This window comes from Zingiber officinale, chromosome 8A, assembly GCF_018446385.1.
Source record: "Zingiber officinale cultivar Zhangliang chromosome 8A, Zo_v1.1, whole genome shotgun sequence".
Lineage (NCBI taxonomy): Eukaryota > Viridiplantae > Streptophyta > Magnoliopsida > Zingiberales > Zingiberaceae > Zingiber > Zingiber officinale.
In genome coordinates this window covers 90,495,893-90,510,714 of record NC_056000.1, presented here as the reverse complement: position 1 = coordinate 90,510,714, position 14,822 = coordinate 90,495,893, and the positions used below count along the sequence as shown (strand labels likewise).

The 14,822-nt window shown below is 39.1% G+C and overlaps 1 long non-coding RNA gene across 4 annotated transcripts; it reads left to right on the top strand.

Annotated features, from left to right (window-relative positions):
* The first annotated feature begins 12,353 nt into the window (after positions 1-12,353).
* On the top strand, positions 12,354-14,345 carry LOC122012066. Of its 4 annotated transcripts, none has more exons than XR_006120107.1 (4): positions 12,354-12,640; positions 12,750-12,935; positions 13,303-13,471; positions 14,282-14,345. It is a non-coding gene; the product is annotated as an uncharacterized LOC122012066 (long non-coding RNA). The 4 variants fall into 4 exon arrangements; XR_006120108.1 differs by having other exon boundaries at positions 13,303-13,481; XR_006120105.1 differs by having other exon boundaries at positions 13,303-14,038.
* The last annotated feature ends 477 nt before the right edge of the window (positions 14,346-14,822 follow it).

Genomic DNA, 14,822 nt, shown 5'->3' with positions numbered 1-14,822 from the left:
TTAACAATAATATCATATTAGAACTAAGCGTAAAACTGAAAACAAAAAGACAAAATAAAAGTTAATATTTTCACCCCCTGTCTGATTGGTGGTTGCACCAAATCAGAGCGGTACCTGCTCTGATACCACTTGTTGGATCGTGAAACTCGATAGAGGGGGGGGGGTGAATATCGATAAAAAAACTTGTTCGAGTATAAACACAGCGGAAATGAAAGGACAATGCTAACACAATCTGGTTTTACTTGGTTCGGAGCCTGTGTCGACTCCTACTCCAAGGCCCGCACACAAGGGTGCTTTCGGTGGGCAATCACTAGCAGTTTGAAAATTATTACAAATTAAAGTACAGGAATGTTAATGAAAATAAAGCAAATACCGACAAGAATTTAATAAAAAGGAAGGGAGTGTATTGTCAGAGCTTTGTTAGCATCGCAGGATCGCAGAGCAGTAGAGCAAGCAGTAGAAGACTTTCTTTTCGTTGTTGTTCTGAAGCTCCTCTCTGACCCTCCTTTTATATGAGGCTCGGGGCGCCCCGGATCCCTTCCGGGCGCCCTGGTGGGACGTGGCAGGTCCAACCAGCAAGCTCCACGTGGCGACGCACGAGTTTGGATAAAACTTACCTCCGGGCACCTAGACCTCCGGGCGCCCGGATCCCTTCCGGGCGCCCGGACCTCCTATTTCCAGGAACTTCTTCTCCCGCAAAACAGAGTTAGTCCGAGGCAAATATATATCCTGTAAAACAGATTGTTTAGCACAATTTAAAGTTCAACAAAGTAATAGAAAAGAGTATGACTTAGATTCTGTCTTTCCGAGACCAGAATCTAGTCACGATCTCGACTTAGATATCCGAAATGGATCTAAGCCAGATCGACGCCTAATGTTCCCTTTCCGGGAACGCGTCCTCGCAGTCACTCCCCTCCAGTGACTTACCTTACTTACCTGCCAAACGTCCGGTCAGCCCTTCGACCCTCTGGACTTCTCGCCAGCTATCCGGTCAGCCCGTCGACCTAGCTGGACTTCTCGCCAAGCGTCCGGTCAGCCCGTCGACCCGCTTGGACTTCGTGCCAGACATCCGGTCAGCCCGTCGACCTGTCTGGACTTCTCTTGCACACTCGATCAGAGTGTTAGACAACAACAGACTAACTTAACCTGATTTGTCATTCATCAAAACCTGGGTTAAATCGTTAGTGCTAACCGCACCAACAACATATTTTTCAAAGAGAGAACAGTAAGCGTCGGTCCAATATAGAGTTTTAGCGAAACTCAAAGTTAGGACCGGATAGTGTTGGATCGATTACGCATGTGAGAGGGGGGGGAGGTGAATCACGTGGTTTTTAAAAACTCATTTTTTCATGTTTTGAAATCAAAGTAAAGTACGCAGCGGAAAACTTAAAAATGAAAATCCAATCACCAGAAAACATAGGCGGTTTTACTTGGTTCGGAGCTTTCGGTGACTCCTACTCCAAGACCCAAGTCTTACGGACCTATCGATGGATAATCCACTAAAAGCCTTTTCTGATACCTCCAGAAGAGGGAATCAAGTACAGAGAGAGTTCAGAGAAGTGTAATAGACTACACTTTCTGTATGCATAATTTAAGTACAAATAGAAATCTCATTACCAACACTTTAGGAATTTATGTGAAGGCGCTCGTGTGTAAGAGTTGGTCTATTGGTCATGATCGGAAGTCCTCAGAGAAGTCATCAGACATAGCAGCTTCGTAGCAGAGTTGTAGCAGGAGCCTAGAGCAGTTGAAGCCTTAAATGGACACGTAGTAGTTCGTATGTGTGTTGTTGTCGGTTGCTTGGTCGAGCCTGCCTTATATAGGTTGTGGAAGGTGCCTTCCATAGCCATGGAAGGTGCTTTCAATGAGGCAAGTTTGATCTCGAACAGCTCGGCACTTATCCGCTGTGACATCAAAATTTATCCTTTGGAAGGCACCTTCCATAGCCATGGAAGGCGCCTTCCATGAATAGTATGAAGGTGACTTCAAGCAGTGGACACTGCTCATCTGAAGGTAATTTTCTTCCCTGTAAAACAATGTTAGTCCAAAAATATCCTGCAAATCAAGTATTAGGACAATTTAATAATAATACAGAGTAGTATTTAGTTCCTATCCTTCCAGGACTAGGAACTAGTCAGGGTCTCAACTTAGGGATCCCAAATGGACCTAAACTAGATCGACGCCTACTTTCCTTTCAACCGAGATGCGCCATCAATCGATCACTCTCCTCCAGTGACTTACCTTAACTTACTAATTTTCTAGACATCCGGTCAGCACGTCGACCTGGTTAGACTTCGTACTAGCTATCCGATCAGCCCATTGACCTAGTTAGACTTCGTACTAGCTATCTGATCAGCCCATTGACCTAGTTGGACTTTGTACCAGCTATCCGGTCAGCCCGTCGACCTAGTTGGATTTCGTACCAGCTATCTTGTCGATCCGTCGACCTAGTTAGATTTCGTACCATCTATCTTGTCGATCCGTCGACCTAGTTGGATTTCATACCAGCTATTTGGTCAGCCCATCGACCTAGATGGATGTCGTACCAACTATCTGGTCAATCTGTCGAATTAGCTAAATTTCCTGCACACTCAATCAAGTGGTTGTTAGGATGTATACTAAAAGCCTAACTTTTTGTATAAACATTTATATTTTGAAATGAGAATCACTTTGGTCAAATGTTGCATTTTACATGTTAATGTAGTTATCCATTTAATTTATATTGTTAATATAGTGTAATTTGGTATTAGTCTGTCTTGACTATAAAATTACACTATTACACTGTGTGTATTGAGCAGGACCATTTGAGGTTGTTCAATTTATACTGACTGCATAAAAGAACAGAACCTCTGTTATTATGGATATGTGTTCTCTTAATCTCGATATAATAACAAACATGTATACTTAGTATCTGTTTCTCTAACTTATCAATGGGTGAGATTTATTCGTTAAATCAATAGACCTGATGAGTTGGGAGATAATATCATTTATATGGTGTGTTGTTGATTATAAAAGCAAACTGTGTTCTATTTATTTAGGTTGATGATGTCCCCTTGAGGAGCTCATAAGGATTATTATATAAACCCTCCAGGTGGACTTAGTCCGACATGATAATAAGGATGAGTGGTACTACTCTTGGAGCTAGATGTTAATTAAGTGAGTTGTCAGTAACTCATTTAATTAACGGACATATGATATCTTAAAAATAGGGAGACTAACACACTCATGATAAGTAGGAGCACAAATTATAGTATGGAATTCGTGCGGTAGTTCAATAATAACTCTTTAGTTGTATGAGTTATTATTGATGAACTTGAGTTTGGTGTTCGTGTCGAACATAGGAAGCTCAAGTCCATTAGGAGGCCAAAACCAATTCCTTCTCTCGGTCCCTGTTGTAGCCTCTATAAAGCCTCACATTCACCCGTTTTGGTTTTGCTTCCTACCCAAGAAAGATGTCGGCCACATCCTTGCTTGTTGCCCAAGCAAGGGGCCGACCAAGCCTTGCTTCCTACCCAAGAAAGGGGTTGGCCACATCCTTGCTTGGTGCCCATGCAAGGGGCCGGCCAAGCCTTGCTTGGTGCCCAAGTAAGGGGCCGACCACAATAAAAAAAAAAAAGAAAAAAAAGGAGTTATGAAAAGGGAGATTTTTTTTCTCAACAGAATTCTAAAAAAAATCTATTACTTTTTCTCCTTTTTTATCTGTCGCAAAGGGTTATAAAAGGAGAGGAGGTTGTGCCACAAAAATCAATCAATTAAAAAGTGATAAGTTTTTCTCCACAACTAAAAACCCTCTCCTTTCCATTAAGGCTGGCACCCCATCCTTTTCTTCTTCCCTTTCTTCCCTCTAGGGCCGGTGCCCCACTTCCTTTTCTTCTTCCCTTTCTTCCCTCTAGGGTCGGCACCCATCTTCTCTTGGTGGCTGGAGCTTGGAAGAAAAGAAAATGAAGAGATGAAGCACCTTGGTGGCTAGAGGATTGGAGGAGAAGAAGAAGGAGGAGGTGCCCCTTTTCTTTGCATCTTTTGGTGATAGGTGGCTTGGAAACAAAAAGGGTTTGGGTGTTTTTGTCTTGGTAGATCATCGTCCACATGACGTCCAAGAAGAGGAGAGGAATACGACAAAAAATCAAGAGGTCTTTGTTTACTAAGAAAGGTACAACTAATTATTTATTCCGTAGCACAACTAGTTTTGTTTTCTTTGTATGGATCCTGAAATACCAACACAAGAGGCTAGTGATTTTGTGTTTTGACTTTGTGTTTCAATTTTGTGTATCGATTTTGTATTTCGATCTTGTGCTTCGATTGTGGTCTCTGTAGTTAAACCTAAGATTACTGTAAGGAGATTAAATATTCAATTTATTTGAAAGGCTTAGTCTAGGAAGTGGTGGATGATCCCATAACCAAGAAGGCCGAGTGCCTCGCCAACGACCTGGAAGCCATTCCTTGAAATAGATATTTAATCAACTTCTGTAATATGGTTTAACTTTTGAAGAACACATGAGTTAAACTTGGATTAATAATGTTAAGTTTCGCTTGCTATCTACCGGTACCTGGTGTGTAGATACAGGAGCCACTGATCATGTATGCAATTAATTGCAGGGGTTCCAGGAAACTCGACAACTACATGAAGGGGAGATCACCGTCCACATGGGCAATGCTACGAGAGTGGCAACTATTGTAGTGGGAGATATTTATTTATCATTTGATAGGAATAAAACATTGATTTTGAGAAATTGTCTTTACGTACCATGTTTTAGAAAGAATTTGATTTCAGTTTCTAAATTATTTATGGATGGATATTCTGTTTCTTTTGATGACAAAGTAGTTTTTAAGAAAAATATGATAGTTGTCTGTTCTGGTACGTTGGTTGACAATTTGTAAACTCTAAATCCAATAACTCCCATGATACAACAAATGGAAATTAATAATACATCTTCTAATTCTAATAAGAGAAAGCAACCTTCGGAAATAAATCAAACATATCTTTGGCATCTAAGGCTAGGTCATATTAACTTAAGTAGAATTCAAAGGTGAATAGTCGATGGACCTTTGGGTTCATTGGTAGTGGAAAACTTTTTAACCTACGAATCTTGCTTGGAAGGAAAAATGACCAAGAGACCTTTTAAGGCCAAGGGGTATAGAGCCAAAGAAGTGTTAGAAATGGTTCATTCTGATTTATGTGGACCTATGACTATCCAGGTGAGAGGTGGTTTCGAATATTTTGTCTCTTTTATAGATGACTATTTGAGATATGAGTACATTTACTTGATACGTCGCAAGTCTGAGTGCTTTGATAAGTTCAAAGAGTACAAGGCTGATGTGGAGAAACATTATGGTAAAAGTATCAAGACACTACGGTCTGATCGTGGTGGTGAGTACCTCTTAGGAGAGTGTAGGAGTTACTTATCAGAGGCCGGGATTCAATCCCAACTGTCTACACCTGGTACACCCCAATAGAATGGTGTGGCGGAATGAAGGAATAGGACTCTTATGGAAATGATTAGATCAATGATGAGTTATTTAGAATTACTAAATTCATTTTGGAGATATGCTCTGGAAACGGCAGTGTACATTCTGAACTTGGTACCTTCTAAGTTAGTAACCTCTACTCCCACATAATTGTGGAATGGGCGTAAGCCTAGTTTGAAACACATTCGGATTTGGGGTAGTCTAGCACATGTGCTAAAGAGAGATGTTGATAAGTTGGAATAACGTACAGAAATTCGCTTGTTTGTGGGTTATCCTAAAAGAACGATAGGTGTTTTATTTTATAGTCCTAAAGATCAGAAAGTCATTGTCGGCACCAATGCCCGTTTTTTAGAAGAGGACTATGTGATGAACCACAAGCCCATGAGTAAAATTATTCTTGAGGAAATAAGAGAAGAATGTCTACTTTAGTACCACGGTACAAGATGAGATACCACAAGAAATTGCAACACATGTCACAAATGATGCACAATTACAGGTAGTGTCTCGTCGTAGTGGGAGGGTTTTTCGGCAACCTGATAGATTCACATTTTTGGGAGAATCTTCGGACTTGATCCCTGGTGAACATGAAACTGGTCCCTGGACATATGATAAAGCACTCCAAGATAAAGATGCAGCATCTTGGCAAAATGCAATGAACTCTAAAATAGAATCTATGTATTCTAATCAGGTCTGGGAGCTTGTAGAACCACCAAATGGTGTAAAAGCCATTGGATGTAAATGGGTTTACAAAAGAAAAAGAGGGATAGATGGGAAGGTGGAAACCTTCAAAGCATGGCTTGTTGCAAAAGGGTAAACTCAGAAAGAGGGAATCAATTATGAGGAAACCTTTTCACCGATAGCTATGCTCAAGTTTATCTGGATTATTTTATCTATTTCTACTCATATGGATTATGAGGTTAGAAAATGGATGTCAAGACAACTTTCCTTAATAAAAGTCTTGAAGAAAACATCTATATAAAGCAACCAGAGGGATTCATTGCAAAGGGCAAAGAGCATCTTGTATGCAAGCTCGACCGGTCCATTTATGGACTAAACGAAGCTTCAAGATCTTGGAACATCCAGTTTGATGAAGTGATTCAGTCTTATGGATTCATTCAATGTCTGAATGAGTTTTGTCTATACAAGAAAAGTGACGAAAACATGGTGGTATTTCTTGTACTATACGTAGATGATATTTTGCTCATTGACAACAATGTCAAAGTGTTGTCAGACGTAAGGGTATGGTTGTCCAAGAAATTCGATATGTAGGACTTGGGAGAATGTGGACATATTCTTGGGATCAAAGTAATAAGAGATCACAAGAAAAGAATGTTGTGCTTATCCCAAGCTTTATACATCGATACTATCCTAGCTCATTTTAGCATGCAAAACTCCAAGAAAGGTTTTCTACCTTTTCGGCATGGAGTACCTTTATCTAAAGAGATGTGTCCTAAAACATCAAAGGAGATAGAGGAGATGAAGGCAGTTCCTTATGCTTCGGCTATAGGAAGCCTAATGTATGCAATGCTATGTACAAGACCGGATATCTATTTTACCGTGGGCATGGTTAACAGATATCAAAGTAACCCAGGACAGGGACATTGGACTATCGTAAAGTATATATTAAAGTACCTGAGAAGGACTAAAGATTATATGCTAGTTTACCAGGCAAATAATTTGCTCCCTGTAGGTTACACGGATTCGGACTTCCAATCAGATGGGACAGTAGTAAGTCAACCTCAGGGTATGTGTTTACTTTGGGGGGTGGAGCTATAGCATGGAGGAGTATTAAGCATAAATGTGTTTCAGACTCCACCATGAAAGCAGAGTATGTGGCAGCCTCTAAGGTAGCCAAAGAAGCTGTATGACTCAGAAACTTCTTGATGGACTTAAATGTGATTCTTGGTTTGCCCAAAATTATCATAATTTATTGTGATAATAGTGGTGCAGTAGCAAACTCGAAGGAACCACGAGCCCATAAGGCAAGTAAACAGATTGAGCGCAAGTACCACCTGATACGAGACATCGTAAAGCGAGGAGAAGTTGTCACCAAGATTGCATCAGTAGATAACCTGGTAGATCCTTTCACTAAGGTCCTTTCGGTCAGAGCTTTTGATGGCCATGTTGAGGGGATGAGAATCAGATGTATGGCAGCATATATGACAACATAGTCTTTTAGTTTAAGTGGGAGATTGTTAGGATGTATACTAAAAGCCTAGATTTTTATATGAACATATATATATTGAAATAAGAATCACTTTGGTCAAATGTTACATTTTATATGTTATTGTAGTTGTCCATTTAATTTATATTATAGATAACATGATGTGTGGTGCCACACAGAAGATCATGTTATCAGTTCCTTATAAATTATAAATTGTAGCTCACGACCGATATGGATAGGGGCAAACCATTGGAACGGTTGTAATGTAATTTGGTATTAGTCTGTCTTGACTATAAAATTACACTAGTACACTATGTGTGTATTGAGCAGGACCATTTGAGGTTGCTCGATTTATACTGACTGCATAAAAGAATAGAACCTCTGTTATTATGGATGTGCGTTCTCTTAATCCCGATATAATAACAAACATGTATACTTAGTATTTGTTTCTTTGACTTATCAATGGGTGAGATTTATTCGTTAAATCAATAGGCCCAATGAGTTGGGAGATAATACCATTTATATGGTGTGTTGTTGATTATAAAAGGAAACTGTGTCCTATTTATTTAGGTTGATGATGTCCCCTTGAGGAGCTCATAAGGATTATCATGTAAACCCTGCAGGTGGACTTAGTCTGACATGATAATAAGGATGAGTGGTACTACTCTTGGAGCTAGATGTTAATTAAGTGAGTTGTCAGTAACTCATTTAATTAACAAACATACGATATCATAAACACAGGGAGACTGACACATTCATGATAAGTAGGAGCTCATATTATAGTATGGGATTGGTGTGGTACAATAATAACTCTTTAGTAGTATGAGTTATTATTGATGAACTTGAGTTGGGTGTTCGGTCGAACACAGGAAGCTTAAGTCCATCAGGAGGCCAAAATCAATACCTCCTCTCAGTCTCTGTTATAGCCTCTATAAAGTCTCACATTCATTTGTTTTGATTTTGCTTCCTACCCAAGAAAGGGGTCGACCACATCCTTGCTTGGTGCCCAAGTAAGAGGTCGGCCAAGCCTTGCTTCCTACCCAAGAAAAGGGCCGGCCACATCCTTGCTTGGTGCCCAAGCAAGGGGCGGGCCAAGCCTTGCTTGTACCCATGCATAGGGGCCAGCCAAGCCTTTCTTGTTGCACATGCATAGGGGCCGGCCAAGCCTTGCTTGGTGCCCAAGCAAGGGGCTGACCACAATAAAAGAAAAAGAAAAAAAAAGGAGTTATGTAAAGGGAGATTTTTTCTCTCTATAGAATTCTAAAAAGAATCTATTACTTTTTCTCCTTTTTTATCTGGCGCAAAGGGTTATAAAAGGAGAGGAGGTTGTGCCACAAAAATCAATCAATTAAGAACTGATAAGTTTTTCTCCACAACTAAAACCCTCTCCTTTCCTTTAAGGCCGACGCCCTATCCTTTTCTTCTTCCCTTTCTTCCCTCTAGGGCCGGTGCCCCACTTCCTTTTATTCTTCCCTTTCTTCCCTCTAGGGTCGGTGCCCCATCTTCTCTTGGTGGCCAGAGCTTGGAAGAAAAGAAAACGAAGAGACGAAGCACCTTGGTGGCCGGCAGTTTGGAGGAGAAGAATAAGAAGGAGGCGTCCCTTTTCTTTGCATCTTTTGGTGGTAGACGGCTTGAAAACAAAAAGGGTTCGGGTGTTTTTATCTCGGTAGATCATTGCCCACACGATGTCTAAGAAGACGAGAGGAATATGGCAGAAGATCAAGAGGTCTTTGTCTACGAAGAAAGGTACAACTAGTTATTTATTCCGCAGCGCAACTAGTTTTGTTTTCTTTGTATGGATCCTGAAATACCAACACAAGAGGCTAGCAATTTTGTGTTTTGACTTTGTGTTTCGATTTTGTGTATCAATTTTGTATTTTGATCTTGTGCTTCGATTGTGGTCTCTGTAGTTAAACCTAAGGTTAGTGTAAAGTGCTTAAATATTCAATTTTTTTAAAAGACTTTGTCTAGGAAGTGGTGGATGATCCCATAACCAAGAAGGCCAAGTGTCTCGCCAACGACCTGGAAGCCAATCCTTGAAATATATATTTAATCAACTTCTGTAATATGGTTTAACTTTTGAAGAACACATAAGTTAAACTTGGATTAAAAATGTTAAGTTTCGTTTGCAATCCAAGTTCAACTTCTGAAAAGCACATGGGTTGCTAGGAAAGGTTCTGTACTTGTATAATTTTTTTTTACAAGGGAAACAGAACGGAATTCCAAGTAGCACCCAACAGTGGTTAGATCACAAAAGAACCTAACTTAACTTATTTGTCCTTCATCAAAACCCCTTTTTGACCGTTAGTGTGAACCACACCAACAGTCTCCCCCTTTTTGATGCAATGACATCTTGGGTTAAGTTAGAAAAAAAAAAATACAAGTATGAATAGACACATGATTTGGTTTAAGTTATTTGGATTTTGATGATTTGATTCAACTTAACCCTTTAACCCTCCCCCTTTGGCATTCATTAGAAAAACATGAAGATAGAAAAAAGTTTACATATTTTGACAATACACACTACAAGAAATTTTAGATTTAACCACACCTAATAGACAACAGTTTTTCGAGAAACTGTTGTCTTTTTGCCATTTAACAACGGTTTTATTGAAAACCGTTGTTGTTCACCATAATTTTTTTTAAATGACAATGGTTTTTAAAAAACTGTTGTCTAATGTATGTCAAAGACAATGATTTTTAAAAAACTGTTGTCTAATGTATGTCAAAGACAACGGTTTTAAAAAACTGTTGTCTTTTAGCGTTGCTTATATGATAATATACAATAGTTTTATTAAACTGTTGTCTATTGAATGTTGTTGAATCCCAAAAAAATAATAGTTTTTTTTTAACTTCACGAAAAAAAACTCACGAACAAAGAGTTTTTTTGTTCGCGTGAGGCTAGGTCACCACTGCCGATTCCCCTTTCCCCTCCTTCCCAACCCGACGCTGATCCTCGCCGCCTATCGACGTCGCGATACTTCTTCTCCCCGCATACATAACCACCAGCCAAGAGTTACTCAACGTCGGCTGAAGCCTCATTGAGTCGTGCCTTGCTCCGATCAACGCCATAGCTGCCGTCGCTGAGCCCTAACTCTTCCCCGACGCCGAAGCCACGAGGAAATCGATCGCGCTAGCACCAAGCGTCCACCGCCGGCTAAGGCTCTTCTCCACTGATCACTGGAGTCCATCCGGAGATTTCTCTTCTCCTAGAGTCGCCGACCTTGCATTGGTGGATCTCCGGTTAAGAGGGGTTTGAACCCTAGATCTAACCTCCTGCGGCGCCTCTCTACACATCGCAGCTTCGACGATCGAAGCAGGTTTGCTCTAACCGATCTTTACTCTAGTGTTGGCATTGCCCTATTCCTCTGTCCCAGCTCACCGCCACAATAACCTCTCGAGCCCTTGATAATTAGCATTTTGATACATTATTTCTACCCTTAATTTTCATGTTTTAATCCTTTCATATGATTAATTGTTGATTTTTATCATGTTTATTAAGTTGGATTTATTATGAGTTTTGTTATAATTCTTCCTATTTTTATGGATTTCTACTTATAATTGTGCACTTTTATTTTCTAGGGATTGAGCTCAAGTTGATCCAAATTGAACCTAAAGACTTGAGTCAATGAGAAGTCCAATCTAAAGAAATTTGAGCCATTGGATCAAATTTGAAGCAAATTAAATGAAAGATTCAGATCTGATTAATTCTAACCGTTCATCAAGATCTGGTTGATTTTGGCCAATCTGTGTAGATCTGGCGTGATCTGAGTCGCTCATCTTGATCTAGCTATCCGGACCATTCAATGGGTTTCAGTTGATCTTGACCGTTCACTCAAATTTGATCTCAGCCACTCCTTCGGATCTGGGTTGATCAGGACCATCGGATCGGATTTGGGGGAAAAATCCACAAAGCAAGCATTTCTGATGGGGGGCATCACATCTTCTCCCGTTCGGCTCCTTCTCACGCGACTGTCGTTTCTTCTCCTTCACCGACGGCCGGCGGCCACCTCCACTCAACCACCGCCGCCGGCCGGACACCATCTCCTTCCTTCTTCTATTCACACCGCAGCCAAGGAATTTTGCCTCTACCGCTCAGTCTTCTCTCTATTCGCGACGTCCTCTGTGTTCGCGACATTTCTTCCTCGCGCGGGCTAGGGTTCGTGACAGATTCAACAGGCGACTTCATTCCTTCGAGTTCTGAGTTCGAGCAGCAACATCTTCTCCAGATTTGGTCAGCACAGCAGACTTCAATTCCAACACTACTTCTTTCATCCGGACCAGATTTGGCCAGTCACAGCTCCACCTTTTCTTCCACAGCAGTCTTCAAGTTCGATCAGCAATTCTTCAACAGATCTGGACAGCTTTTGTTTGTTGCAGTTTCTTCACTTGATTCGAATTGATAGTGATGTTTCTTTTAGTTGATTGTTTGATGCTTGTATTGAGTTGTTCTCCCTTGTTTTAGATTTGCACGTACTCATGTCATTTCGATTTATGCTCATAAGGTGTTCGACAAAATGTTTCTTCCAACAGTAGGTTTAAATTCGTGCACTTTATTTCACTTAATGTTTGCTTGTCTTATCTTTTGCAATTGCTATAAGTTTTGTTCTTCATTTGAATGCAATTAGGCTAGGGTAGATTAGCTTTCTTTAATTCTCTAAGTTACATTCCATGGTTAGTTTCATTAAATGCTTACTTTATTTGACTTAATGTGTAATGTCCATCTCCATTCAGTCCCTTAGTAGATCAAGAATGTCATGCTATAGAATGTACCTCTTTTTTATTGGAGAAGATGATTCTGTTTCCATTTTGATATCAGGTTCATAAGCAGGGTGTTGCACTTGGAAGATCTGTTGACTTGACAAAGTTTGATGGTTATGACCAATTGATCGAGGAGTTAGATTAGCTATTTGAATTCAAAGGAGAATTGATGGCTCCAAATAAAAATTGGATGATTGTATTTACTGATAATGAGGATGATATGATGCTTGTTGGAGATGACCCTTGGCAGTAAGCATGCTTCTACATTCCTAATGTTCTTCTCTTATGTATATATATCTTCCATTTTCTATGTATAAAGTGGATATGTTGACAACTGGTGTTGTATAATTTTCTGTAGGGAATTTTGTGCTATGGTCCGTCTGATTTTTATATACCCAAAAGAGGAGGTCCAGAAGATGGATTCAAGTACCTTGAACCCAAAAAATGAAGATTGTCCTGATATGAAAGAGAATGTCAAGGAAACAAAAGGCAGTCAATCTGCATCATCATCTAATTCAAAAAACTCATAGGCTTATCCTGCAATGTAAGTAGGAATCTCTTTTTGTTTAATATAAATTGCCGTGATAATCATTTTATCCCATCATTTCCCAGGTTGTTGAGATGTTTTATTTGAAAACTATGATATGTTAGGTCCTTCTCCATTAATTTGACATTTGAAAGATAACTCCAACAGTTAATCCCCGAGTACTTCATACTCATATTACAGCTAGTCAAGTATTTATGCAACATGTTATCTGTCAATGAAAATTAAACTACATCCTTTGCAAGAAAGACTGACAACTAGAAAAATAGTTCAATATCGCTACTAGTATTTCATGTTTGGAAATAGATTTAAGCGAGAAGTTTGCAGGCTGACGACATCTTTGCCATGTGCAATTCAATCTTTGTAGGATCTTGAAGCACAAACAAAGTGATTGTTTGTGCTTTATCTAAGTGATTGTTTGAACAGTTTTATAGCATGCATCTTGACAATTAATATAATTTTGAAGATCACTATCAAGGAAGAATGTTCAAAGGAAAGTAAAGGCTAAAGAGAAGATCACGTAATTAACTACACGGGTAGGTTTCCGTAAGAATTCAACTTTTTCTTGATCTATTCTTATGTAGTCCATGGTACACATTAAAGATTTCACTGTAGCTTATTTTCAGTATTCTAACATGTAAATTAATACACTTCTGTGGATCCTCCAAACAATCTAAGTTGTGATGGATTGATATCCCTTTATGTTTCAAACCTTTGTTTTTTTTTAGAGCTTGTAATTTTCATTGCAAACAATCCATATGGTGTATGAATTACATTCAGTCTAGTATAAACTTAGCACTTTCGCTTCAGAGGCAATTTATGGGTTTTATTCTACAATCATGTTTACTAATTGATCAGATTGATTAAGAAGGGCATTGGAGTAGCTTGGTAAATTTGTTTTGCTAGGTTATGATAAATTAGCATTCAGCAGAATAGATGTTTGGATTTCTTCTTCAAATCACACAGTAATATTTCTAGTCATTGGTGAAACAATCAATCCACTCTCATTATAACTTCCACAACAGAAAATTTTATGTTATTTGCCTACTACCAATGCAGTTTAACTGATTTTACATTGACTGAACAAGGTTGATTTTATTTAGGTATCAAACTCTCCCATTTGATTTAGATATTACATGTTTTGTTTGTTAATTTATCCAAACAATTATTTCTCAATTTGTTAACAAGGAAACTCATGTTAGCATAGTCATGATCAGAGCCTAATTATAGTTTACAATTATCTGAGTGTTATTGATTAACTGTTCTGTCCTTTCTTCTGGTTCTTTTTTTTTTTAAATTTGTGCACTCATTTAGATGGTTTATTATTCTTGTTGTGATGAATTCAGGTCTAGTGAAAATACTGAAGAAGTATGACAAGAGAACAGGAGCACTTATCAGGCAGCCCTTCATTGAAAAGGTGCTGCAGTAGCCATTCTTTACAACTGATCTCCTATATATACAAACTCGTGAAGGAGTGTGTGGCTATGCTAGACCACCTCTTCCCCAGCAACAACCTGTCAATTTCAGCAGAATGCGACGGACAAAATGGAGTGCCAAAGCCGGCACAATCAGGTGGGAGGGTTCCGGAGTTGGAGGAGAATAAATATATGCAGAGCTTATACACGAAGAGCACCATAGCAGCGCTGCGGTCCTTGAAACAAATTAGGAGCAAAAGTTCAACAGTCAAAACATATTAGAAAATATCGTGTTATATTGTTCTACCTTTGTTTTAATAGTGTTATCATTTTGTTGGTTGCTTATGAAATTTTGTTTATTGCTTATGAAATTTCTTCAGAATGTTATAGATAATATTTTTGAATGTTAGAAAATTGTATATTAAATTTTATTTTGAAATTTAGTATTTTGAATGGTTTATAATATTGGAAA